The sequence below is a fragment of the Balaenoptera ricei genome, chromosome 2 (assembly GCF_028023285.1).
Source record: "Balaenoptera ricei isolate mBalRic1 chromosome 2, mBalRic1.hap2, whole genome shotgun sequence".
Classification (NCBI taxonomy): Eukaryota; Metazoa; Chordata; class Mammalia; order Artiodactyla; family Balaenopteridae; genus Balaenoptera; species Balaenoptera ricei.
Window position 1 is genome coordinate 99,231,532 of NC_082640.1, and position 26,154 is coordinate 99,257,685.

Below are 26,154 nucleotides of genomic sequence, written 5' to 3' on the forward strand. Positions count from 1 at the left end.
CAGTATTATGTTGAATAGAACTGGTGAGACTGGGCATCCTTGTCTTGTTCCAGATTTTAGTAGAAGGCTAAGTGCTTTTCACCATTAAGTATCATATTGGCTGTGGGTTTGTCATAAATAGCTTTTAGTATGTTGAGATATGTTCCCTCTATACCCACTTTCATAAGAGTTTTTATCATGAATTGGTGTTGAAATTTATCAAATGGTTTTTCTGAATCTATTGAGATGATCATGTCATTTTTGTTTTTTTTGTTGTTGATGTGGTGTATCACACATGGATTGATGTGCATATGTTGAAGGATCCTTGTGGCCCTAAGATAATTCAGCACGTTCATGGTGTATGATCTTTTTTATGTGTTGTTTGGTTCGGTTTGCCAACATTTTGTTGAGAATTTTAGGTTCTATATTCATCAAAGGTATTGGCCTGTCATTTTCTTTTTTGGTGGTGTCTTTGTCTGGTTTTGGTATCAGGGTGATAGCGGCTTCATAGAATGTCTTTGGGAGGCTTCATTTCTCTTCGATCTTTTGGAAGACTATCATAAGGAGTATGTGGTGACCAGAGCTTGCACTCGATGTTGAATGGGGCCTCCTCGTTTCTCTGTGGTTGACACAGCCCTGTCGAGGGCAGGGTCTGCTCCCTAGTTGTTGGAATAGAAGCCCCCAGGTCTGTTTCTATGCTGGATTAGAGAGCATAGTTAGGTAGGCTGGATTGGAGCACTCCCAATGGGAGGGGAGTCACTGAGCATTCCTCTGCCAGAGCTGTCCACCAGGAAGTGTGCTCTGCGGTGTCACCTGTCACCCATGGTGTGGGCTCACAAAGTACACTGTTGTTGGCACTGCTCTCAGCCCCACCTCAACTGTGGGAATGCAGGCAATCAGCCCTGGTGTCCCTTAGGCACAGTGTTCACAAAGCCACCAGCGCAGATCTGTAGGTGCTGATCCACTGATGTCAGGTGCCAGGACCACAGTGCCCCACCCATGGACCCACTGTGGGAGCTATGGAAGCAGACTAAACCCCAGCCCGGCCCAGCCTCCTTGTGCTCGTGCCCACGAAGCCCACAGCTGCTAAGGCTGGAACCGTCCCAGACACGGGAGTGCCCACTGTCCACTCGGATGTCCCACAGGCACTGAGTTTATAAAGCCAGTGGCAGTGGCATAAATCTGCAAATTGCACAGCCATGGGGAGAGGGCTCAGGTATCAGCCTTGCTTCCTAAGTCAGGAAGTACCTTGGGATCCACTCTGATTTCAACCCCACCTCCATGTGTGGGCAACTTGCTGGTGCTTGTGTGTTCCCAGAGGTCGTCGTAGAGGTGGCACCAAGAAAGAGGCTGCTATGGTGGCCCTGCCCCTCCCATCAGCTGCCCCTCAACAATGATGTCTTGCTTCTACGGCCAACCTGGTCTTCCGCATACACCCCGGGTTGGGCACTTACCACACTCCAGCCTCTTTGGGCTGTCTGCGTGCAGCCAAACCTAGTCCAATCCCCTGGTCTGTCCTCTGAAGCCCAAGTTTCAGCACCCAAAACCCACATATACCAGCAGGCACAAGTCTTGGGCTGAGGACTGCAGTGAGGTAGTACAGATCCTCTGTGCGTGTCTCTGTTTTGTCTGCTGCAAACTGACTGCTGTGCTCTCCTTGAAGCCTCTGCAGCTCCGTTTCTGTCCCAGCTCACGTCCCCACTGGTGAAGAGGGTTCCCAGGGTGAGGGAAACTGTCCTCTTTCACAGCTTCCTCCCAAGAGGAAGCTTCTTCTTCTTCTTTTTCTTTCATCCTATCTCATTATGTGGAGATCTTTCTTGCGCGTCTGGGTGTCTGAGATATTCTGCTGGCATTCAGTAGGTATTCTGTGAGGATTGTTCCACATGTATGTATTTTTGATGTATTAGTGAGAGGAGGTGAATTCCACATCCTTCTGTTCTGCCATCTTGACTCACCCTCTATATAATTTGTTTGCCTTTTTTCTTCTACTTCAGGAAATCAAATTATCGATGCCTGAAGGAGACTGACCAGAGGCACAAGGACACAGGAAATATCAAGGTCATTACACAAACCTCAGCCCAACAGAACCCCTAAAGCCCAGATCCTGAAGAAGCGAAAGAGGAGATAAACTGCCTCAAAAGGAACAGTAGTCATGTATACTCCCTGCAAGTGTACATCAAAGGGCTTGTTTCCACTGATGACGACAAGAGATGCTACAACGATTCTTTAAGTTTTCAATATAATGGAAAATAAACCGATTACATTGGCATTGTAATTTATTTTCCCCAACCATCATTGAGGTTGGGTGCCTCTTCATATGTAAAATGATTGTTTTTATTTCTTTTTCAGTGAAATTTAATTTCATAGGTTCCAAATATTTTTATTTGGTTGCTTCTATTTTTTCTTTTTACTGAGAGGTAATTTGAATATACTGTATATTTGGGATGTTTTCTCCCACAGCATCCTTCCAAACCAATTACTGTCCATACAGTCACTAAAAAATTTGTCAAGAACTTGTTGTCACAGGTCATCCACCACTCAAGACACTTGATATGAGGGCCATCTGCCATGCACAGCCTTACATCAAGAGCTCTGTACTGAGCTCTTTGCTCTCAACTTGTGGACCAGATAAAGGACAGGATGAGGATATCATTATTCCCTCACCTGCTGCACTCAAGCACATTGGTCACTGCTGAAACGTCATTGCCAAGCTAACAGACAACAGGCCTGGGATCTTCTCCTATGGTTTTCCCTAGTTTGCCACCAAGACATTTGATCTGGACCATGTCACCATCACCTTACCCTGAGAAGTTTTTTTTTTTTCCTAAAATGAACCTGAAATACTGTATTTTTCTCCTTTTATGTCCAGGGAGAAACAGCTCTAGTTTTCTAAGTCATAAAAAAAAGTTATAAATATGACGTTTGGGGCAAGAGATAGAAAATCAACATTTTGGGACTTCTCTACACCGCCACACTGCAAGTCACGTGATCGGGCTTATAATCAATCAGCTGACCCCTGTACCTCACCGAACAGCTTTAAATCAGCTCCACACCCTTTAATTTACCTGACCCTGTATGAACTCAGAATCTGCCCCTGAAACCTGCACCTTCAAAAGTCAGGAGCTTCACGTTGATCCCAGCACTGAACATAGCTCTAGGCATACAGGCTGTGATCACTGATGGTGCAACAGACAAGTAAGTAAGACCTTTCTGCTGAGGTCAGAGGTGTGTAGACAGAAGGAAGAGGCTGGGATCTAAATGGAAGAAAGAAGTTTGGGGAGAACTCTGGAGAGCTTGGGCACAGGGTGGAGTACAGGCAGCCATCAAAAATATCGCTGGTTTTATATGCTCCACATTCACAACCACCTGCCCTGTTTTCCAGGTTCAAACACTCACGCAGGCCTGTAGCGAGTAAACTGTCAGCCCAAGATTCAAACAAGGTATTTCTGAGTCCAGAATCCTACCTCTGGTGAAAACAAAGGCAGTCATAGTGCAGACAGCATTCCACAGTGTCTGGCCACTGTGCCACCTGACCAGGCTGTAAGTTCACAATCGGATACTGATGGCAGACCTATGTCCCCTCTGTGAAGGGACACAGTTTGGGCCAGAGAGTCAGAGGTGTCTGGTGTATCTAATCCTGTATCCACCAAGTGTGCAGCAGATTGATGGAAAGGATGAAAAGCATATTTTCTCTCAATTCATGTTAGTTTATCAAAAGAATAGAGTTTTGTCTTAGTTAAGCAGAATACTTTTAAATAGTGTAGACAGCTCAAAACTGCTGTTTAGGGAACTGAAAACCATGTCAGCCATGAACAGTGCTTTAAAATCCTTGGAAATCAGTAAGAGGTGAGGATTTGGTTTGGCATAGTGTTGAGTGCAGGAGTAAAGAAGCAGAGACATCACCTCCCAAAAGACACTGAAATCCCATGGCACCAATGGATCAGCTGCAGGGGCAGGGGTTTTGGGTGGAGGGTATTTCTCTCAAAATCTCCCAGGGCACTCACCCTTCTCTATGCCACCTCATTACTCCATTCACTTTTCCTTTCTCAATTTCCAGAACCCCTAGGGCAGCACTTCTTAAGCTGGAGCCCCCAGAGACCACCTCTGCAGTCCATATTTTTCATGGATCTTTACAAAGTCTCGACTGGAAGCCAGGTGACAAGGCCCCCGGGTGTGCGGCTGGACCAGGAGTGCAGGGTAGAACTGGAGCCTTAAAGCACAACGAATGATCAGAAAGAAAAATGAAGGAAACAATCCTATTTACCATCACATCAAAATAAATAAATACCTGGGAACAAACCTACCTGAGGAGACAAAAGAACCATACTCCGAACACTATAAGATGCTGATTAAAGAAATTAAAAATGACACAAACAGGTGGAATGATACACTATATTCTTGGACTGAAAGAATCAATATTGTTAAAATACTCATATAACTGAAGACAATCCACAGATTAAATGCAATCCCTATCAAATGACCAATGGCATATTTCACAGAACTAGAATAAAAAAAAATTAAGTTTGTATGAAAACACAAAGACCCCTAGTAGCCACACTAACCTTAAGAAAGAAAAACGGAGCTGGAGGTGTCAGACGTCCTGACTTCTGGCCATACTACAAAGTTACAGTCCTGAAAACAACAGGGTACTGGCACAAAGCAGAAATATAGATCAATGGAGCAGAAAAGAAAGCCCAGAAGTAAACCCAATCACCTATGGTCAATTAATCTATGACAACAGAGGCAAGAATATACAATGGAGAAAAGACAGCCTCTTCAATAAGTGGTGCTGGGAAAACTGGACAGCTACATGTAAAAGAATGAAATTACAACATTCTTTAACATCATACACAAAAATAATATTAAAATGAATTAAAGACCTAACTGAAAGAATAGATACTATAAAACACCTAGAGGAAAACATAGGCAGAAGACACTTTGACATAAATTGCAGCAAAATCTTTTGGGATCCACCTCCTAGGGTAATGAAGGTAAAAACAAAAATAAACAAATGGAACCTCGTTGAACTGAAAATCTTTTGCACAACAGAAACCATAAACAAAATGAAAAGACAACTTGTGGAAAGGTAGAAAATATTTGCAAACGATGTAACCCACAAGGGATTAAACTCCAAAATATACAAACAGTTTATGAAGCTCAATATAAAAAAAAAACTCAATGAAAAAAATTGCAGAAGCTCTAAATAGACATTTCTCCCAAGAAGACATACAGATGGCCAACAGGCATATGAAAAGATGCTCAAAGTGTTAATTATGAGAAATGTAAATCAAAAGTACAATGAAGGGAGAAAATACAAGAAACATTTAACAAGGACCTAGAAGAACTAAAGAGCAAGAAAACAATGATGGACAACACAATAAATGAGATTAAAGATTCTCTAGAAGGAAACAATAACAGAATAACTGAGGCAGAAGAACAGATAAGCGATCTGGAATATAAAATAGTGGAAATAACGACTGCAGAGCAGTATAAAGAAAAAAGAATGAAAAGAATTGAGGACAGTCTCAGAGACCTCTGGGACAATGTGAAACGCACCCACATTCGAATTATAGGGGTCCCAGAAGAAAAAGACAAAAAAAAAAGGGACTGAGAAAATATTTCAAGAGATTATAGTTGAAAACTTCCCTAATATGGGAGAGGAAATAGTCAGTCAAGTCCAGCAAGCACAGAGAGCCCCAAACAGGATAAATCCAAGGAGAAACACACCAAGACACGTATTAATCAAACTATCAAAAATTAAATACAAAGAAAAAATATTGAAAGCAGCAAGGGAAAAGAAACAAATAACATACAAGGTAATCCCCTTAAGGTTAACAGCTGATCTTTCAGCAGAAACTCTGCAAGCCAGAAGGGAGTGGCAGGACATATTTAAAGTGATGAAAGGGAAAAACCTACAACCAAGATTACTCTACCCAGCAAGGATCTCATTCAGACTCAATGGAGAAATTAAAAGCTTTACAGACAAGCAAAAGCTAAGACAGTTCAGCACCACCAAACCAGCTTTACAACAAATGCTAAAGGAACTTCTCTAGGCAGGAAACACAAGAGAAGGAAAAGACCTACAAAAACAAACCAAAAACAATTAAGAAAATGGTAATAGGAACATACATATTTATAATTACCTTAAATGTAAATGGATTAAATGCTCCAACCAAAAGACATAGAGTGGCTGAATGGATACAAAAACATGACCTGTATATATGCTGTCTGCAAGAGTCCCACTTCAGATCTAGGGACACAAAGAGACTGAAAGTGAGGGGATGGAAAAAGATATTCCATGCAAATGGAAATCAAAACAAAGCAGTAGTAGCAATTCTCATATCAGACAGAATAGACTTTAAAACAAAGACTATTACAAGGACAAAGAAGGACACTACATAATGATCAAGGGATCAATCCCAGAAGATATAACAATTGTAAACATTTATGTACCCAACATAGGAGCACCTCAGTACATAAGGCAAATGCTAACAGCCGTAAAAGGGAAAGTCGACAGTAACATAATAATAGTAGGAGACTTTAACAACCCACTTTCACCAATAGACAGATCAACCAAAATGAAAACAAATAAAAAACACAAGCTTTAAATGATACATTAAAAAAGATGGACTTAATTGATATTTATAGGACATTCCATCCAAAAATCAACAAAATACACTTTCTTCTCAAGTGCTCATTGAACATTCTCCAGAATAGATCATATCTTGGGCCACAAATCAAGCCTTGGTAAATTTAAGAAATTGAAATTGTATCAAGTATCTTTTCTGACCACAATGCTATGAGACTAGATATCAATTACAGGAAAAAATCTGTAAAAATACAAACACATCGAGGCTAAACTAACCAAGAGATCACTGAAGAAATCATAGAGGAAATCAAAAAATACCTAGAAACTAATGACAATGAAAACACGAAGGCCCAAAAGCTACGGGATGCAGCAAAAGCAGTTCTAAGAGGGAAGTTTATAGCAATACAATCCTACCTCAAGAAACAAGCAAAATTTCAAATAAAAAAACCTAACCTTATACCTAAAGCAATTAAAGAAAGAAGAACAAAAAAGAATCCCCAAAGTTAGCAGAAGGAAAGAAATCATAAAGATCAGATCAGAAATAAATGAAAAAGAAGTAAAGGAAACCATAGCAAAGGTCAATAAAACTAAAAGCTTGTTCTTTGAGAAGGTAAACAAAATTGATAAACCATTAGCCAGCCTCATCAAGAAAAAAAGGGAGAAGACTCAAATCAAGAGAATTAGAAACAAAAAAGGAGAAGTAACAATGGACACTGCAGGAATACAAAGGATCATGAGAGATTACTACAAGCAACTATATACCAATATAATGGACAAACTGGAAGAAATGAATAAATTCTTAGAAAAGCACAACCTTCTGAGACTGAACCAGGAAGAAATAGAAAATATAAACAGATCAATCACAAGCACTGAAATTGAAACTGTGTTTAAAACTCTTCCAACAAATAAAGGCCCAGGACCAGATGGCTTCACACACGAATTCTATGAAACATTTAGAGAAGAGCTAACACCTATCCTTCTCAAACTCTTCCAAAATATTGCAGAGGGAGGAACACTCCCAAACTCATTCTACGAGGCCACCATCACCCTGATACCAAAACCAGACAAAGATGTCACAAAGAAAGAAAACTACAGGCCAATATCACTGATGAACAGAGATGCAAAAATCCTCAACAATATACTAGCAAACAGAATCCAATAGTATATTAAAAGGATCATACACCATGATTAAGTGGGGTTTATCCCAGGAATGCAAAGATTCTTCAATACATGAAAATCAATCAATATGATACACCATATTAACAAATTGAAGGATAAAAACCATATTATAATCTCAATAGATGCAGAAAAAGCTTTTGACAGAATTCAACAACCATTTATGATAAACACTGTCCAGTAAGTAGGCATAGAGGGAACTTACCTCAACATACTAAAGGCCATATATGACAAACCCACAGCCAACATCATTCTCAACGGTGAATAACTGAATCCATTTCCTCTAAGATCAGGAACAAGACAAGGTTGCCACTCTCACCACTATTATTCAACATAGTTTTGGAAGCTTTAGCCACGGCAGTCAGAGATGAAAAAGAAATAAAAGGAATCCAAATCAGAAAAGAAGAAGTAAAACTCTCACTGTTTGCAGATGACATGATACTATACATAGAGAATCCTAAAGATGCTATCAGAAAACTATTAGAGCTAATCAATGAATTTGGTAAAGTAGCAGGATAGAAAATTAATGCAGAGAGCTCTCTTGCATTCCTATACACTAATGAAGAAAAATCTGAAGGAAAAATTAAGGAAACACTCCCATATATCATTGCAACAGAAAGAATAAAATACCTAGGAATAAAGCTACCTAAGGAGACAAAAGACTTGTGTGCAGAAAACTATAAGACACTGATGAAAGAAATTAAAAATGACACAAAGAGATGGAGAGATATACCATTTTCTTGGATTAAAAGAAGCAACATTGTGAAAATAACTATACTACCCAAAGCAATCCACAGATTCAGTGCAATACCTATCAAACTACCAATGACATTTTTCACAGAACTAGAACAAAAAATTTCACAATTTGTATGGAAACACAAATGACCCCAAATAGCCAACGCAATCTTGGGAAACAAAAACGGAGCTGGAGGAATCAGACTCCCTGACTTCAGACTATACTACAAAGCTACAGTAATCAAGACAGTATGGTACTGGCACAAAAACCGAAATATAGATCAGTGGAACAGGATAGAAAGCCCAGAGATAAACCCACGCATATATGGTCACCTTATCTTTGATGAAAGAGGCAGGAATATACAGTGGAGAAAAGACAGCCACTTCAATAAGTGGTGCTGGGAAAAATGGAGAGCTACATTTAAAAGAATGAAATTGGAACACTCCCTATCACCATACACAAAAATAAACTCAAAATGGATAAAATACCTAAATGTAAAGCCAGACACTATAAAACTCTTAGAGGAAAACATAGGCAGAACACTCTATGACATCAATCACAGCAAGATCCTTTTTGACCCACCTCCTAGAGAAATGGAAATAAAAACAAAAATAAACAAATGGGACCTAATGAAACTTAAAAGCTTTGGCACAGCAAAGGAAACCATTAACAAGATGAAAAGACAACCCTCAGAATGGGAAGATATTTTGCAAATGAAGCAACTGACAAAGGATTAATCTCCAAAATATACAAGCAGCTCATGCAGCTCAACATCACAAAGACAAACAATGCAATCCAAAAATGGACAGAAGACCTGAATAGACATTTCTCCAAAGAAGATATACAGATTGCCAACAAACACATGAAAGGATGCTCAACATCACTAATCATTAGAGAAATGAAAATCAAAACTACCATGAGATATCATCTCACACCGGTTAGAATGGCCATCATCAAAATATCTACAAACAATAAATGCTGTAAAGGGTATGGAGAAAAGGGAACCCTTTTGCACTGTTGGTGGGAATGTAAATTGATACAGCCTCTATGGAGAACAGTAAGGAGGTTCCTTAAAAAACTAAAAATAGGGTCTTCCCTGGTGGCACAGTGGTTGAGAGTCTGCCTGCCAATGCAGGGGACACGGGTTCGAGCCCTGGTCTGGGAAGATCCCACATGCCGCGGAGCAACTGGGCCTGTGAGCCACAATTACTGAGCCTGCGTGTCTGGAGCCTGTGTTCCACAACAGGAGAGGCTGCGATGGTGAGAGGCCCGTGCACCGCGATGAAGAGTGGCCCCCACTTGCCGCAACTAGAGAAAGCCCTCGCACAGAAACGAAGACCCAACAAAGACATAAATAAATAAATAAATAATTAATTAAAAAAGAAAACAACTAAAAATAGAACTACAATAGGACCCAGCAGTCCCGCTACTGGGCATATACCCTGAGAAAACCATAATTCAAAAAGAGTCATGTACCACCATGTTCATTGCAGCACTATTTACAATAGAAAGGACATGGAAGCAACCTAAGTGTCCACTGACAGATGAATGGATAAAGAAGATGTAGCACATATATACAATGGACTATTATTCAGCCATAGAAAGAAGCGAAATTGAGTTATTTGTAGTGAGGTGGATGGAACTAGAGTCTGTCATACAGAGTGAAGTAAGTCATAAAGAGAAAAACAAATACTGTATGGTAATACATATATATGGAATCTAAAAAAAAAAAGGTTCTGATGAACCTAGGGGCAAGACAGGAATAAAGACACAGACATAGAGAATGGACTTAAGCACACGGGGTGGGGGAAGGGTAAGCTGAGACGAAGTGAGAGAGTAGCAGTGACATGTATACACTACCAAATGTAAAATAGTTAGCTAGTGGGAAGCAGCCGCATAGCACAGGAGATCAGCTTGGTGCTTTGTAACCACCTAGATGGGTGGGATAGGGAGGGTGGGAGGGGGACGCAAGAGGGAGGTGATATGGGGAATATGTATAAGTATAGCTGATTCACCTCGTTATACACCAGAAACTAACACAACATTTTAAAGCAATCATAGTCCAATAAAGATGTTAAAAATGAATTAATTAATTTAAAAAAGAAACAAAGGATACATGCACCCCAATGTTCACTGCAGCACTATTTACAATAGCCAAGACATCGAAGCAATGTGAATGTCCATTGACAGAAGAATGGACAAAGAAGATGTGGTATACTACTCAGACATTAAAAAAATGAAATAATGCCATTTGCAGCAACATGGATTGACCTAGAGATAAACATTCTAAGTAAAGTAAGTCAGACAGAAGATAACAAATACCATATGATATCACTGGTATGTTGAACCTAAAAAAAAATGATACACATGAACTTATTTACAAAATAGAAACCAACTCACAGATAAAGAAAACAAAGTTATGGTTACCAAAGGGGAAAGGTGGGAGGGAGGAATATAGTATATTAAGTATACTTCAATAAAAAATATAAAAAATAAATTGCATTAAAAAAGTTATATGAGTACAAGGATAGTTTGGAAAAGGAGTAATTTTTCACTGCAGAAGATTTGCCTTAACATTATACTTTAACTGGTGATGTCTGTTGTAATGCACCATATGTTTCAGAATGTTATTGATAATTTGTTGATTAAATCTAAATTATTTTTTAAAAAGTATAATACACTCCATAATTGACTGTTTCACCAGGCTGTACTCAGTGCTCGAGAATTCATTCATTTTTCATAACCAAAGTTTTATACCATTTGAACAGCATCCCCCGTATCTCCCACCGCAACGTCCTGACAATCAAGATTCCGGTCTATACGTTACACCAAGTACACTTAACAGGCATATACAGAACATTTCATCCAACAACCTGTTCTCATGGAACATACTCCAGGATAGGTCATATCATAAAACACAAATACATCTTAGTAAATTTAAGAAGATCAAAATCATATCAACTGTCTGGACACAATGATACAGAACTAGAAATCAACAAGAGTCTATCTGGAAAATCTACAAAAATGTGGAAACTAAACAGTACACTTCCAAATAATCAATGGGTCAAAAAAGAAATCAAAAGTGAATTAAAAGGACTTCTGTGGTGGTGCAGTGCTTAAGAATCCGCCTGCCAATGCAGCGGACACGGGTTCGAGCCCTGGTCCGGGAAGATCCCACATGACGCGGAGCAGCTAAGCCCATGCACCACAACTACTGAAGCCCACGCACCTAGAGCCATGCTCCACAACAAGAGAAGCCACCGCAATGAGAAGCCCACGCACTGCAATGAAGAGTAGTGCCTGCGCACCACAGCGAAGAGTAGCCCCCGCTCACCACAACTAGAGAAAGCCTGCACGCAGCAACAAAGACCAAACACAGCCAAAATTAAATAAATTAATTTTTTTTAAAGTGAATTAAAAAAAACCCTCAAAACAAATGAAAATGGAAACACAACCTACTGAAACCTATGGGATGCTGCAAAAGCAGTTCAGAGAGGAAAGTTTACAGCCATAAGTGCATATGACAAGAAATTAGAAAGCGCCTAAATTATCTAACTCTACACTTCAAGGAACTAGAAACAGAAGAAATGTTTCCCAAAGTTAGCAGAGGGAAGGATACAATAAAGACTTGAGTGGAAATAAATAAAATAGATAAAAGAAAGTCAATAGAAAGGATCAACGAAATAAAAGCTGGATTTTCAAAACCATAAAATTCACAAACTTTCAGCTAGGTTAGGAAAAAAGAGAGAAGACAAAATGAGAAATGAAAGAGGAGACATTACCACTGATACGACAGAAATACAGGATCATAAGGGATTACTATGAACAAATATATGCCAACAAATTAGATATCCTAGAAGAAATTGGTAACTCCTAGAAACATACTACCTACCAAGACTGAATCAAGAAGAAATAGAAAATCTAAACAGACCGATAACAAGGGATTGAATCCATAATCAAAAAACACCCAACACAGAAAAGGGAAGGACCAGATGACTTTATTGGTAAATTCTACCAAGCCAATGAAGAAAAATTAATACCAGTAATAACTCTTCCAAAAAACTGAAGAGAAACGAATACTCCTAAACTTGTTCTATGAGGCCAGCATTTCCAAAACACCAAAGTCAAATAAAGACTCTGTAAGAAAAGAAAACTACAGGTCAATAAAACTGATTAACATAAATGCAAAAATTCTGAACAAAATATTAACAAATCAACTTCAACAACACATTAAAAGGATCATACACTGTGACCAAGTGGGATTTATCACTGAGATGTAATAATGTTTCAACATACACAAATGAATATGTGAGATACGTCACATTAAAAGAGTAAAAATAAAAAACACATGATCATTTCAATATATGCAAAAAAGCAATGGACAAAATGCTATCCTTTTATGATTAAAAACTCTGAACAGATTGAGTATGGGGGGAATGTACCTCAACATAATTAAGGCCATATGTAACAAGCCCATAACTAACATCATACTCATTGGTAAAAAGGTAAAAGCTATTTTTCTAAGGTCAAGAACGAGAAAGTCATGCCCACTTAATCAATCTTATTCAATATAGTACTGGCAGTGTTAGCTGGAGCAATTAGGCAAGACAAAGAAAGGTGACCAAATAGGAAAGGGAGAACTAAAATTATCATTATTTGAAGAGGGTATGATTTTGTATATAAAAAGTCCCAAGGAATTCACCAAAAAGTTGTAACTGATCAACAAAGTATGTAAAATTGCAGTATATAAAATCAACATACATCATCAGTTGTATTTCTATACACAGATAGTAAAACGTCTGAAAAAAGAAAACAATCTAATTGACAATAGCATCAAAAATAATAAAATATTTAGAAATAAATTTGACAAAGTTGTTGAAAAGTCTCTACTTTGAACACTGTAAGACACTGATAAAATAAATTGAAGTCACTGAAAAATGGAAAGGTATCCTATGTTCATAGATCGGAGGGATTTCTAAGATCAAAAGTCCTTAACACCATCTGTAGATTCTAACAATATCTCTCAAAAATCCAATGACATTCTCCACAGAAATAAAAAATCAATTCTAAACTTTCTATGGAACCAGAGAAAATCTGAATAGCCAATACAGTCCTGAGGAAGAAGAACAAAACCTGAGGCATCACAATTCCTAATTTCAAACTATACTACAATCTATATTAATTAAAACAGTATAGTGCTGGCATCAAAATAGACACCCAGACCAATGCAACAGAACAGAGAGCCCAGAATTAAATCCCTAGATGTAAGGTTAACTAATTTTTGACAAGGTAGGCAAGAACAACCATAGAGAAATAATAGTGTCTTCAATAAATGGTGTTAGAAAACCTGGATAAGCACAAGCAAAACAGAAATTTGAACCCCTATCTTACGTCAGGCACAAGAATTAACTCAAGATGGATCAAAGACTTGAACCTAAGAACTGATACCATAAAAGTCTTAAAAGAAAGCATTAAAAACTCTTCCACATTGGTTTTGATGATTATTCTTTTAATATGATGCTAAAAGCGCAAACAACAAAAGCAGAAATCCACAACCAAGAAGAAATCAAACTTAAAGCTTCTAGGGCCTTCCCTGGTGGTCCAGTGGTAGAGAATCTGCCTTACAATGCAGGTGACACGGGTTTGATCCCTGGTAGGGGAACTAAGATCTCATATGCTGCAGGGAAACTAATCCCGTGCGTCACAATTACTCAGCTCACCCGCCTCAATTAGAGAGCCTGCATGGCACAAACCACAGAGCCCATGCACCGTGGATCCTGCACAACACAACTACAAAGAGAGAAAAAAAGAAAAACCCGCACACCACAGCTAGAGAGAAGCCTGCACACCGCAACGAAGAGCCCGCATGCTGCAACTAAGACCCAACGCAGCCAAAAAAAATAAATAAAATGCATGAATAAATAATAAATAAAGCTTAAAAAAAGCTACTCTACAAGGCTTCCCTGGTGGTGCAGTGGTTGAGAATCTGCCTGCCAATGCAAGCGACATGGGTTCGAGCCCTGGACTGGGAAGATCCCACATGCCATGGAGCAACTAGGCCCGTGAGCCACAACTACAGAGCCTGTGCATCTGGAGCCTGTGCTCCGCAACAAGAGAGGCCACGATAGTGAGAGGCCCACGCACCACGATGAAGAGTGGCCCCCGCTTGCCGCAACTAGAGAAAGCCCTCACACAGAAACGAAGACCCAACACAGCCAAAAAATAAATAAATAAATAAATAAATAAATTTTAAAAAAAGCTACTGTACAACATTATAGACAATCAACAAAATGAAAAGTAAACCTACCAAATGGGAAAAAAAATGCAAACCATAGGTTGGATAAGGGGCCTGTAATCAAAATACATTTTTTAAAAAACTCATAAAAGGCCACAAGAAACCAAACAATTCAATGTATGAATGGGCAAAGGAAACAGATTATTTTTCCAAAAAAGACATATTGATGGCCAATAAGTATACAAAAATGTACTCAACATGACTAATCATCAGTACAATGCACATAAAAACCACCATGAGATATTATCTCACACCTGTTAGAATGGCTATCATCAAAAAGACGAGAAAATAAGCGTTGGTGATGATGTTGACAAAAGAGAACACTTGTGAACTGTTAGTGGGGATATAATTTCACGGCAACTATGGAAAACAATATGAAGGTTGCTCAGAAAAGTTAAAAATAGATCTGTTACATTATCCAGCAATTCCATTTCTGAGTATTTATCCAAAAAAATAAAAAGCACTTACTTGAAAAGAAATATGCACCCCCATATTTCTTGCAGCATTATCCACAATAGCCAATATATGGAATCAACCTAAGTTCCTATCAAAAGATGAGTGGATAAGAAAGATATGATATCTATATCTATATACTTATCTATGTTTACACACACACAATGGATATTATTTAGCCCTTAGAAAGAAGGAAATTCTACCATTTTTCACATTGATGTACCTTGGCTAAATTATGCTGATATAAGTCAAAAAGAGAAAGACAAATACTATGTGATATCCTTTACATATGGAAATAAAAAGAAGCCAAACTTATAAAGAGTAGAATGTGGGTCACAAGGGGCTGTGGTGTGGGGAATAGGAGAGATGTTGTTTAAGGATACAAGCTTTTAACTAATAGTAAATAATTCCTAAAGATCTGATGCACATGATAGTCAATATAGACCATGGTATTGTATTATAATCATCAAACTTGCTAAGAGACTAGATCTTAATTTTTCTAACCATAATAAAGAAATAATAATTATGTGACATGATATAGGTGATAGCTACTGCTACAATGGCAAAGCATAACATTTAAATGTAGCAAAGCACCATTAAATCCATGTAATATTTTATTGTAAATATAAGAAAAAAGAAATGCAATAAGCATAATCAATATATAAACAGATCAAGCAAAATAAATTTTCTGTAAGTCAGAAGACAGTAAGTTAAATATATCCACTCAGAGGAGAACAAAGAAAAAAAGAGTGAAGAAGGATTTTGTGATCTATAGGATATCATCAAAAGAAACCTTCTGTGAATTATGGAGTCTTAAAAGGAAAAGATATAGAGAGAAGTCTTATTTAAAGAAATAGTTGCTGAGAACTTTCGTAATCAGGGAGAGATTTGGATATCCAAGTTCATGAAGCTCATAGGGCACCAAACTAAAAAAAAAAAAAAAGGAAGAAAAAAAAGAAAAACATTCCCCAAAACACATTATAGTAAAACTGTCAACAATCAAAAACAAAGAATCTGAAAAGCAGCAAGAGGAGAGAAGCTTATAACTTACAGGAGAAACCTCATAAGGTTATCAGTTGATTTCTCAGCAGAAACCTCACAGGCCAGGAGAGAGTGGGATAATACATTCAAATTACTCAATGAAAAAAAAAACTGCCAACAAAGAATATCCTCTCCATCATAATTGTCCTTCTTAAATGAAGAGATTAAAAATGCTCCCAAAAAGCTGAGACAGTTCATAATCACTATATCTGTGTTAAAACAATTCTAAAAGAGTTCCTCAAGCTACAATAAAAGTAAACTAAATCGTACCATGAAAACATATGAGAATATACGAGACTTGTAAACATAAGTATATAGTTAAGGTAAGAATACTTTTAATAATGTGATATGGTGGTGTGTTACCTGGTTAACTTTAGTATAAAAGTTAAAGTATGTGATTATTAAAATAACTGCAGCTATAATAATTTGAATGTATAAACAATATACAAAGAGATAAGTTGTAACACCATATACAAAAATTCATGGATGGGAGTAAAAGTGTAGTTTTGTGTTTGTGTCATGGAATTATATTATTATCAACATAAAATAGCCTGCTAAATCTGTAAGATGTTTTCTGCATGCCTCATGGAGCCACAGAGCAAAAATCTTATAGTAGACTCAGAAAACATAAAGAGAAGGGAATCATAACATACCACTACAGAATATCACTAATTCACAAAGAAAGGCAGCAACAGTGGAAGGAACAAGAAATAACAAAAAACCCAGAAAACAATAAGATGGCATTGGTAAGTCCTTAACTGTAAGTAATTACTGTAAACATAAATGTATTCAATTCTTTAGTCAAAAGTCATAGAGTGGCTAGACAGATAAAAATACAAGATCGAACTATATGCTGGCTATCAGAGACTCACTTCAGAGTTAAAAACACAAATAAGCTCAAATTGAAGCTCTGGTACAAGATATTCCATACAAGTGGAAACCAAAAGAAACCAGTGGTAGCTAGAGTTATACCAGACAAAATAGACTTTAAGCCTAAAGCTGCAACAAGGAAAAATAAATAAGGTCATTATATAATGATAATGCTTTCAATTTATCAAGACAAAAATCAAAAATAAATATGCACCCAACAGTGGAGGATTTTAATATATTAAGCAAACACTACCAGATTGGAAGAGACAAATAAACAATACTAAAAAAAAAGTGTAGGGATCTTTAATACCCAACTTTCAACAATGAATAGGTCATCCAAAAAGAAAGTCAATACGGAAGTACCAAACCTGAGCTGTATATTAGACCAAATGGACTGAACAGACAAAAACAGAACAGTCCATCCAACAGCAGCAGAATACATATTCTTCTCAAGTGCACACTGAACATTCTCCAGGACAGATCATGTGATGGGTCACTAAACAAGTCTTCGTAAATTTAAGAAGACTGACATCATACTAAGTATTTTTTCAACCATAATGGTAATAAACCAGAAATGAACAGGACAGAATCTGGAAAATTTACAAATATGTGGAAATTAAACAACATGATCCTAAATAGTCAATGGGCCAAAGAAAAAAATAAAAACTAAAAAGACCAGGGGCTTCCCTGGTGACACAGTAGTTAAGAATCCGCCTGCCAATGCAAGGAACATGGGTTCGAGCCCTGGCCCAGGAAGATCACACATGCCGCGGAGCAACTAAGCCCATGCGCCAAACTATTGAGCCTGTGTTCAAGAGCCCGCAAACCAAACTAATGAGCCTACATGCCACAACTACTGAAGCCCGCACGCTTAGAGCCCGTGCTCTGCAACAAGAGAAGCCACCGCAATGAGAAGCCCGCACCCTGCAACAAAGAATAGCCCCCACTCACCGCAACTAGAGAAAGCCCGCGCACAGCAAAGATGACCCAACACAGCCAGAAATAAAAACAAATAAATAAATAAATTTATTTTAAAAATAAATAAAAAGACTGAATCATGAAGAAATGAAACAATCTGAACAGACCAAATTACTATTAAGGAGATTGCATCAGTTCTTAAAAACCTTCCAACAAAAAAATACCAAGACTAGATGGATTCACAGGCGAATTCTAACAGACCTTTAAAGAATAATTAATATGAACCATTTTTAATTGGGTAAATCAAATAAATCTATTTGTGGGTGATACACTTTGTATATTATAAATACACTAGGGGAGACATACCCACAATGATATAAAATTAGAGCTATTGGTTCTTAATCTCTGATTTCTTTGAAAAATTATTTATCATTTGAGTTGAGCTTTATTTCATAAATTAAACACAGTTGAGCATACATTAATAATGAGATTCTTGTAAACTTTTTTGAAAATACAAAGAAGTGATAAAGAAGACCATGTCTGTTACCTGAGTATGGAGTACAACGGAAACTTACAAGAACAAGTCTTGACCAATTACAACCTCCACTTGAAAAGCCAATATCTTTAATAAACAAAGGTGACAATGTTCATTTTCCAAAGAAAACTACAAGCCAAAAAAAAAAAAAAAACAGAAAAACAAAACTCAGAAGAAATGGGATTTTCCAGATTTACCTTGATGGTTTATGCACATTTTCTCAGTGAATCACACCAGACATTTACTAAAGATAAAATATATGAACTTCATAATGGAGGAATCTTGCAGAAAGCAACTGAACCAGTGAACATCAGGTGTAATGGGACAAATGATTATCAGGTGACTGAAGCTCACAAGAAACATTATCACTACTATGGTACTCTGGGTGAAAATACATAAGAAAATCATAATCTGAAACTATCACAAAAAAAATGTCAGTTTTATGGAAATTTCAGTCCACATATACCTCTCATGTTCTCTGACTGTTACACTGTATTTAAATAGTCTTTCTTATCAACATATAGAGCAAATCTCTCCTTATTACTTTTTCTCCCAGAACCTTGAGTTATCTGGGCCACTAATGCCATCACACTTAAAAGAGCATTTTCTTAATCCTGCTGTGATAAGCTGACGTTTCTGTTGTATTCAGATGTACATTAATCATTCCACTTTCCCTTCTTCACTAATATCCAGCATCTAAAATTATGCCGTAGGGCATTTTGGATATTACTGCCTTCCCATGTTGATCTTTCACAAAGAGAATCAATTCAATAGTTGAATGTCATTTATTCATAGTGAGAATTCTCCATGCTCTGTAGGGAGCCTGGATGCAGACAATGGGGAAAAGGCTCTGGATCACAGGGAGAGGTATTCTAAAGAGTGGACTTTGACTATCATAAGAAGGAAAAAAAATAAGTAGTTGAAAACAACTTTGCAAGGCAGGAACATCAGAAGTAGAAAATTAAAGTTTTTTAGGTTCGCAATCCATGAAGTTTCAGGAGGAAAAGCAGACACAGCCTCTGACCCAGGACAGGACAGTCACCTGAGAAGCTGCCATTCCCTCCTCAAGTTCTTCCTGCTTTGGTCGTTTTCTCATGGACATTATGTTGAGGAACCACATCAGCATGTTGAGAATATGCCTTCAGCACAATCAGCACAGCTCCTTCACCTGTTCCCACCACAGCCACAGACAAAAGGACCTTGAAACGCTGAAATGCCAACCTCTTGAAAAAGAGAGATTCAGGAACGATGAGCCCCTGAACGGAGACCAAACTGTGATCTTTTTCTTTCCTATCTACACATACTCTTCCCTCACGCAGATGCCCAAAAACCCTGCTACAGCAGAGAGTAAGTGGACTATAATGCCCTGCCCCTTCCAGGCCCATGTAGAGCAGACACCAATGCCTCCCCAAAGGAAGAAGGACCAAAGACTGGAAGCAACTCTCACCGGTTACCCAGCAGCCCTCGGGCTTAAACCTGACCTCACCTTAGAATCACCTGGAGTTAAAACAACACGGATGCTCCCACCCAGATCAATAGACAGACTCTGTGGGGAGGGCACAGATGATGTTATTTCTAAATACTCATCATGTAGTACTAATGGGAAACTGCATGGGAACCACGTAGCAAACATTTCTTCTGCAGCTTCAAAGTGCATACAAATTTTGGGGGAATCAGGGTCCCACTCTAAGTTATGATCCTCCTGTGGGGCTGATGACATGGCATCTGTAACAAGTTTTTTGTTGGAGCAGATGTTACTCCCTCAGACCCGCATTCAACAGCACTGAGCTAGAGATATTAGGCATAGCACACCTGAGACCACTGCGTAGCGTGAAGGTTTGGGGTAAGAACTTCCAGAAGTGCAGGTTCCCTGGGCCTGATTCCTAGGGGCTGAGCTCTTCCTGGAATGGGTGTGGCCTTGCTGTTGCCTAGGGTAGATGCTGCTGTGTTGGTGGAAATCACATGGTAGGTTTAGGGATGTGTGAGGGGTCACCTTTAGGAATCTACCGAAAGGTACCCTTAGTCCTCAGGTCCTCTAGCTCCCTCTCCTCTCAGGGCCCACTTGACCCACAGGACTTCCCGGGGGCAGAGCATGACCACCAGTCCTCAGGTGAGCTGAGACTCCATACCCCAAAAGATGCAGAGCACAAGTTGTTTACATCACAGATTTGTTTGAAAATAAACCAAAGTCAGCGATGGAGGGTGGATTAACATTTTGGGTTGGGAATGGACAGAAACCTTTGAAAATAATGATATGAATGCACATCTGATGATTAACAAAAAAAGTCGTGATCTATATTAAGTAATAAAGCACATTATAAATGAATCAACAGATCAGAAAAATTTGATTACTGTGTGTGTTATGAATTGTAGAGTCACAGTTTGTTCTCCCGACCCCCACTTTACACTTTCTCACATCTTTAAAGAGCATTAATTAAATAAAAATTAGAGAAAAGCATATCTACTTTTCCAAATATTCTTTCAGAATACTGAATCATTTAAACATTTTATTTTATTCTTTTTTAAAAATTAAATTTTTATACAATTTAAAAAGTTTACTTTTCATTTAGTTATTATAAAGTATTGGCTATTTTCCCTGTTTTGTAAAATACATCCCCACCCACAGCCAATATTTGTACCTCCCACTTCCCAACCCCTATATTGCTCCTCCACACTCCCCAGTGGTAACCACTAGTTTGTTCTATATATCTGTGAGTTTGCTTTTTTGTTATATTTACTGATTTGTTGTACTTTTTAGATTCCACATATATGAAGAACACAGTACTTGCCTTTCTCTGTCTGACTTATTTCACTTAGCATAATGCCCTCCAACTCCACCCATGTTGCTGAAAATGGAAAAATTTTATGTTTTTTATGGCTGAGGAGGATGGCATTGTGTGTATATATATCACATCTTCTTTATCCATTCATCTGTTGATGAACACTTAGCTTGTTTCCATATCTTGGCAGTTGTAAAAAATGCCGCTATGAACACTGAGGTGCATGTATCTTTTTGAATTAGTGTTTTGGGGTTGTTTTTGTTATCCACCCAGGAGTGGAATCGCTGGGTCATATGGTAGTTCTATTTTTAGTTGTGGAATCTTTTAATATATGCCAATAAGTGTTTCATGCTCCACTTACCAATGTAAATATTTAAATTTTAAGCGATTATTTAAAAAGCCATTTAGGTTCATAGCAAAAGTGAAAACATGATGGAGATTTCCCATATGCTTCCTGCTCCCACACAGGTATAGGCCCCTCATGCTCAACACCCCACAAAAGAGTGGTACTTTTGTACCGTCAATGGATCTACATTGATACATCATACTTGTTCAAAGACCATAGTTTACCTTATGGTTCTTCCTTAGTGAGGTACATTCTGTGGGATTGGACAAATGCATAATGACAAAAATCCATCATTATATCAATAGTATTATACAGATTATTTTAACTTTCCTGAGAATTCTCTAGACTTAAGCTATTCATTGCCCCATCTCTGCCACCCTGGGCAACCATGACCTTTTAACTGTCTTATACATATGTCTTTAACATAATATCATATCTTTGGAATCATATATCTTGTACCATTTTCATACTGGTTTCTTTCACCTTATAATATGCATTTAAGAATTCCAGCCACTATGGAAAAGAGTTTGGAGATTCCTTAAAAAACTAAAAGCTACCATATGATCCAGCAATTCCACTACTTGGTATAAATCTGAAAAAAACAAAAACACTAACTTGAAAGGATATTTACACCCCTATGTTGATAGCAACACTATTTACAGTAGCCAAGACACTGAAAAAATCCAGGTTACCATCAACAGACTATTGGCTTAAGAAGATGTGGTAGGGACTTCCCTGTTGGCACGGTGGTTGAGAATCCACCTGCCAATGCAGGGGACACGGGTTTGAGCCCTGGTCTGAGAAGATCCCACATGCCGCGGAGCCACTGGGCCCGTGAGCCACAACTGCTGAGCCTACGTGCCACGACTGCTGAGGCCCACGTGCCTAGAGCCCCTGCTCCACAACAAGAGAAGCCACTGCAAGGAGAAGACCACACACCATGACAAAGAGTGGCCCCCGCTTGCCGCAACTAGGGAAAGCCCACGAGCAGCCACGAAGACACAACGCAGCCAGAAATTAATTAATTAATTAATTAATTTTTAGAAAAAGATGTGGTTTATGTACCTGTATAATGGAATATTACTCAGCCATAAAAAAGAATAAAATAATAGTACTTAAAGCAACATGGATGGACCTAGAGAACATTACACTTAATGAAATAAGACAGAGGAAGACAAATGCTATATGATCACTTATAGGTGGGATCTAAAAAAAAATACATAAATTTATATACAAAAGAGAAACACACTCACAGACATAGAAAAAAACTTATAGTTACCAAAGGGAAAGGGAAGGGCAGAGGAACAAATTAGGGTATGGAATTAACATATACAAACTATTATACGTAACATAGATAAGCAACAAGGATTTACTGTATAGCACAGGGAATTTTATTCAATATCTTGTAATAACCTACAATGGAATGGAATCTGAAAAAAAAATCAGTATGCTGTACAACAGAAACTAACATTATTTTAAATCATTTATACTTCAAAAGAGAAAAGAATTTCCCGTATATTTTTATGGCTTGATAGCTTACTTTTTTAGTGCTGAATATTATTCCATTCCCAGAATATACTAAAGTATATTTTTCCATTCATCTACTGAAGGACAGCTTGGTTTCCTTCACATTTTGGCAATATTGAATAAAGGTGCTAAAAATATACATATGCAGATTTTGTATGGACAAATGTTTTTAACTCCTTTCAGTATACATCCATGAGAACACTTTCTGGATTGTAGAGTATGTTCAATGTTGTAGAAAGTGTCAATCTGTCTTCCAAAGTAGCTCTATTATTTTTCATTTCCACCAGCAACGAACTATAGTTCCTATTGCTCCCCATCCACTACAGCATTTGTTGCTGTCATTGTTCCACACTTTGGCCAGTCTAAGAGTTAGGTAGTGGTATATCATTGTATTTTTAATTTCCATTTTAATGACAGCATGTAATCTGGATTATTCTTCCATATACTTACATGGAAAGTGTCTGTATTCTCTGGTGAGGTGGCTGTAAATTGTGTTGGTCCACTTTTTAACTGAGCTGCTTTTCTTATTATTTTTCTACACAATCTGTATTTTATTCCTTTTCTTGCCTTATTGCATGAGCAAGGGACATCCTTGATTTTTAACTGAATTTAGTGGGAAAGTTTCATGTTTCTTACCACTAAGCACAATGTGAGGTGAAGGTTTTTGTAGATTTTTGTTATCAACTTGAGAAAACTCCTATTTCTATGTTACTGAGAGTTTTCATGAAGAATGAGTGTTGGATTTTTTAAAAAAGTCTTCTGCATCTATTGATATGATAATATAGTTTTCTTCTTTAGGTTGTTAATATGATGGCTGTAATTATTTGATTTTAGAATGTGGAACAGGCCTTGCATACCTGGGATAAATCCTTCTCATTCATGGTATACAAGTCTGTCAAAACATTGTTGGATTCAATTCGTTAATATTTTTTGAGGATTTTTGCATGTATGTTCTGGAGAGATATAGGTCAGTAGTTTTCTTTACTATTCATATTTTTGTCTCAGTTCACACGTTGTGTTTTTGGTGTCAGACATTCATTTGAGGAAATTTTCAGTCATTTAAAAAATATTTTCTGTTTTCTATCTTCTTCTCTTGCTATACCCATTATGTATATGTCATAACATTCTTAGTTGTTCCACAATTATTGATTATTAGGTCCTGTTGGTTTCTTTCCAGCCCATTTTCTCTTTTGTTTTGAGATTTGAAGGTTTCTCTTGATAGATATTCAAGCTCAGGGTTATTTATCCTCAGCCAGCTCTTTGGCTGCTAAAATGAAATACCAGAGACTTGGTAGTTTATAAACAACAGAATATTTTATTCTCATAATGGCTGAGGTGCTGTTCGTAACTAAGGCCCTGATGCTGGTCCTAACTAGATGCTGATGCTGTCCCTAATGTAGGCCCTGATGCTGTCAATAACTAAGGTCCTGACACTATCCCTAGCTAATGTCCTGACGCTGGTCCTAAGACCATGACGCTGTCTCTAATTCCCTAAGCCTGTCTTTAACTAATGGCCTTTTTCCCTAATTATGCTATGACACTGGCACTAACAAAGGCCCTGACACTGTCCCTAAGGCCGACATGTCCCTAAATTGACGCTGACACTGTCCCTAATGTAGGCCCTGATACTGTCAATAACTAAGGCCCTGCTGCTATCACTAAGTCCCTGACGCTGTCCCTAACTAAGGCCCTGACAATGTCCCTAATTAACACCTGTACTGTCTCTTACTAGGGGTCTCAAGTTTTCTCTAACAGAGGCCCTGATGCTGTCCCTAACTAAGGCCCTGAAGCTGCCCCTAACTAATGTCCTGACAATGGCCCTACCTAACACTCTGAGGCTGGTCCTATTAATGTCCGGACAGTGTCCCTAACTGAGGCCCTGTCGCTCTTCCTAAGTAAGGACTTGATGCGATGTCTACCTAAGGCACTAACATTATCTGTAACTAATTACCTGACTCTTTCCCTAACTAACAACCTAACTTTGTCCCTAACTAACGCCCTGACACTATTCCTAACTAAGGCCCTGACAATGTCCCTAAGTAACAGCCTGAACTGTGTCTAATTAAGTCCCTCAAGTTATCTCTAAATGAAGCCTTGACATCCTTGCTAGCCAAGCCCCTGATGCCATCCCAAGCTAATGGCCTGAGCTATAGCTTATGAAGACCCAAACCCTGTCCCTAAAACCTTGACACTCTTCCTAACTTGGGCCCTGACACTTTCCCTCATAGACTAGTCTGTCACTAAATAACACCCTGATCCTGTTCATTAGTAAAGCCCTGAATATGTCCCTAAGGAAATCTCTGAAGTGTCCCTAACTAACGGCCTGAACTGTCTCTTACTAAGGCCCTCAAGTTGTTTCTGAGGTCCTGACAACACTGTCCCTAACTAAGGTCCTGTTTCTGGCCCTAACTAACGTCCTGATGCTGAACCTAATTGAGGCCCTGATGGTCTTCCTAACTAAGGTCTTGATGCTGATTCTACCTGAGGCCCTAAAACTGCCTGTAACTAATGACCTGATTCGTTCCCTAACTAACACCCAAATTTTGTCCCTCATTAATGCCCTGACACTGGTCGACGCAACAGCCCTGATGCTGACCCAGTCTAAGGCCTTGACGATGTCCCTAATAGCCTTAGATGCCCTCACTGTTGGCCTGACCCTGTCCCTAACCAAGGCCCTGACCCTCTTCCTAACTAAGGTTGTGATGATGTCTCTACCTAAGGCACTGTCTGTAATAATGCCCCAACTCTTTCCCTAACACCGTGATGCTGTCCCTAATAGCCTCATATATCTCTCAATAATGCCCTGATGCTGTCTATAACTAAGGCCCTGAATATGTCCCTAAGTCTCTGACCCTGTCCCTAAGGCTCTGATGTGCTCTCTACCTGAGGCACTGACACTGTCTATAATA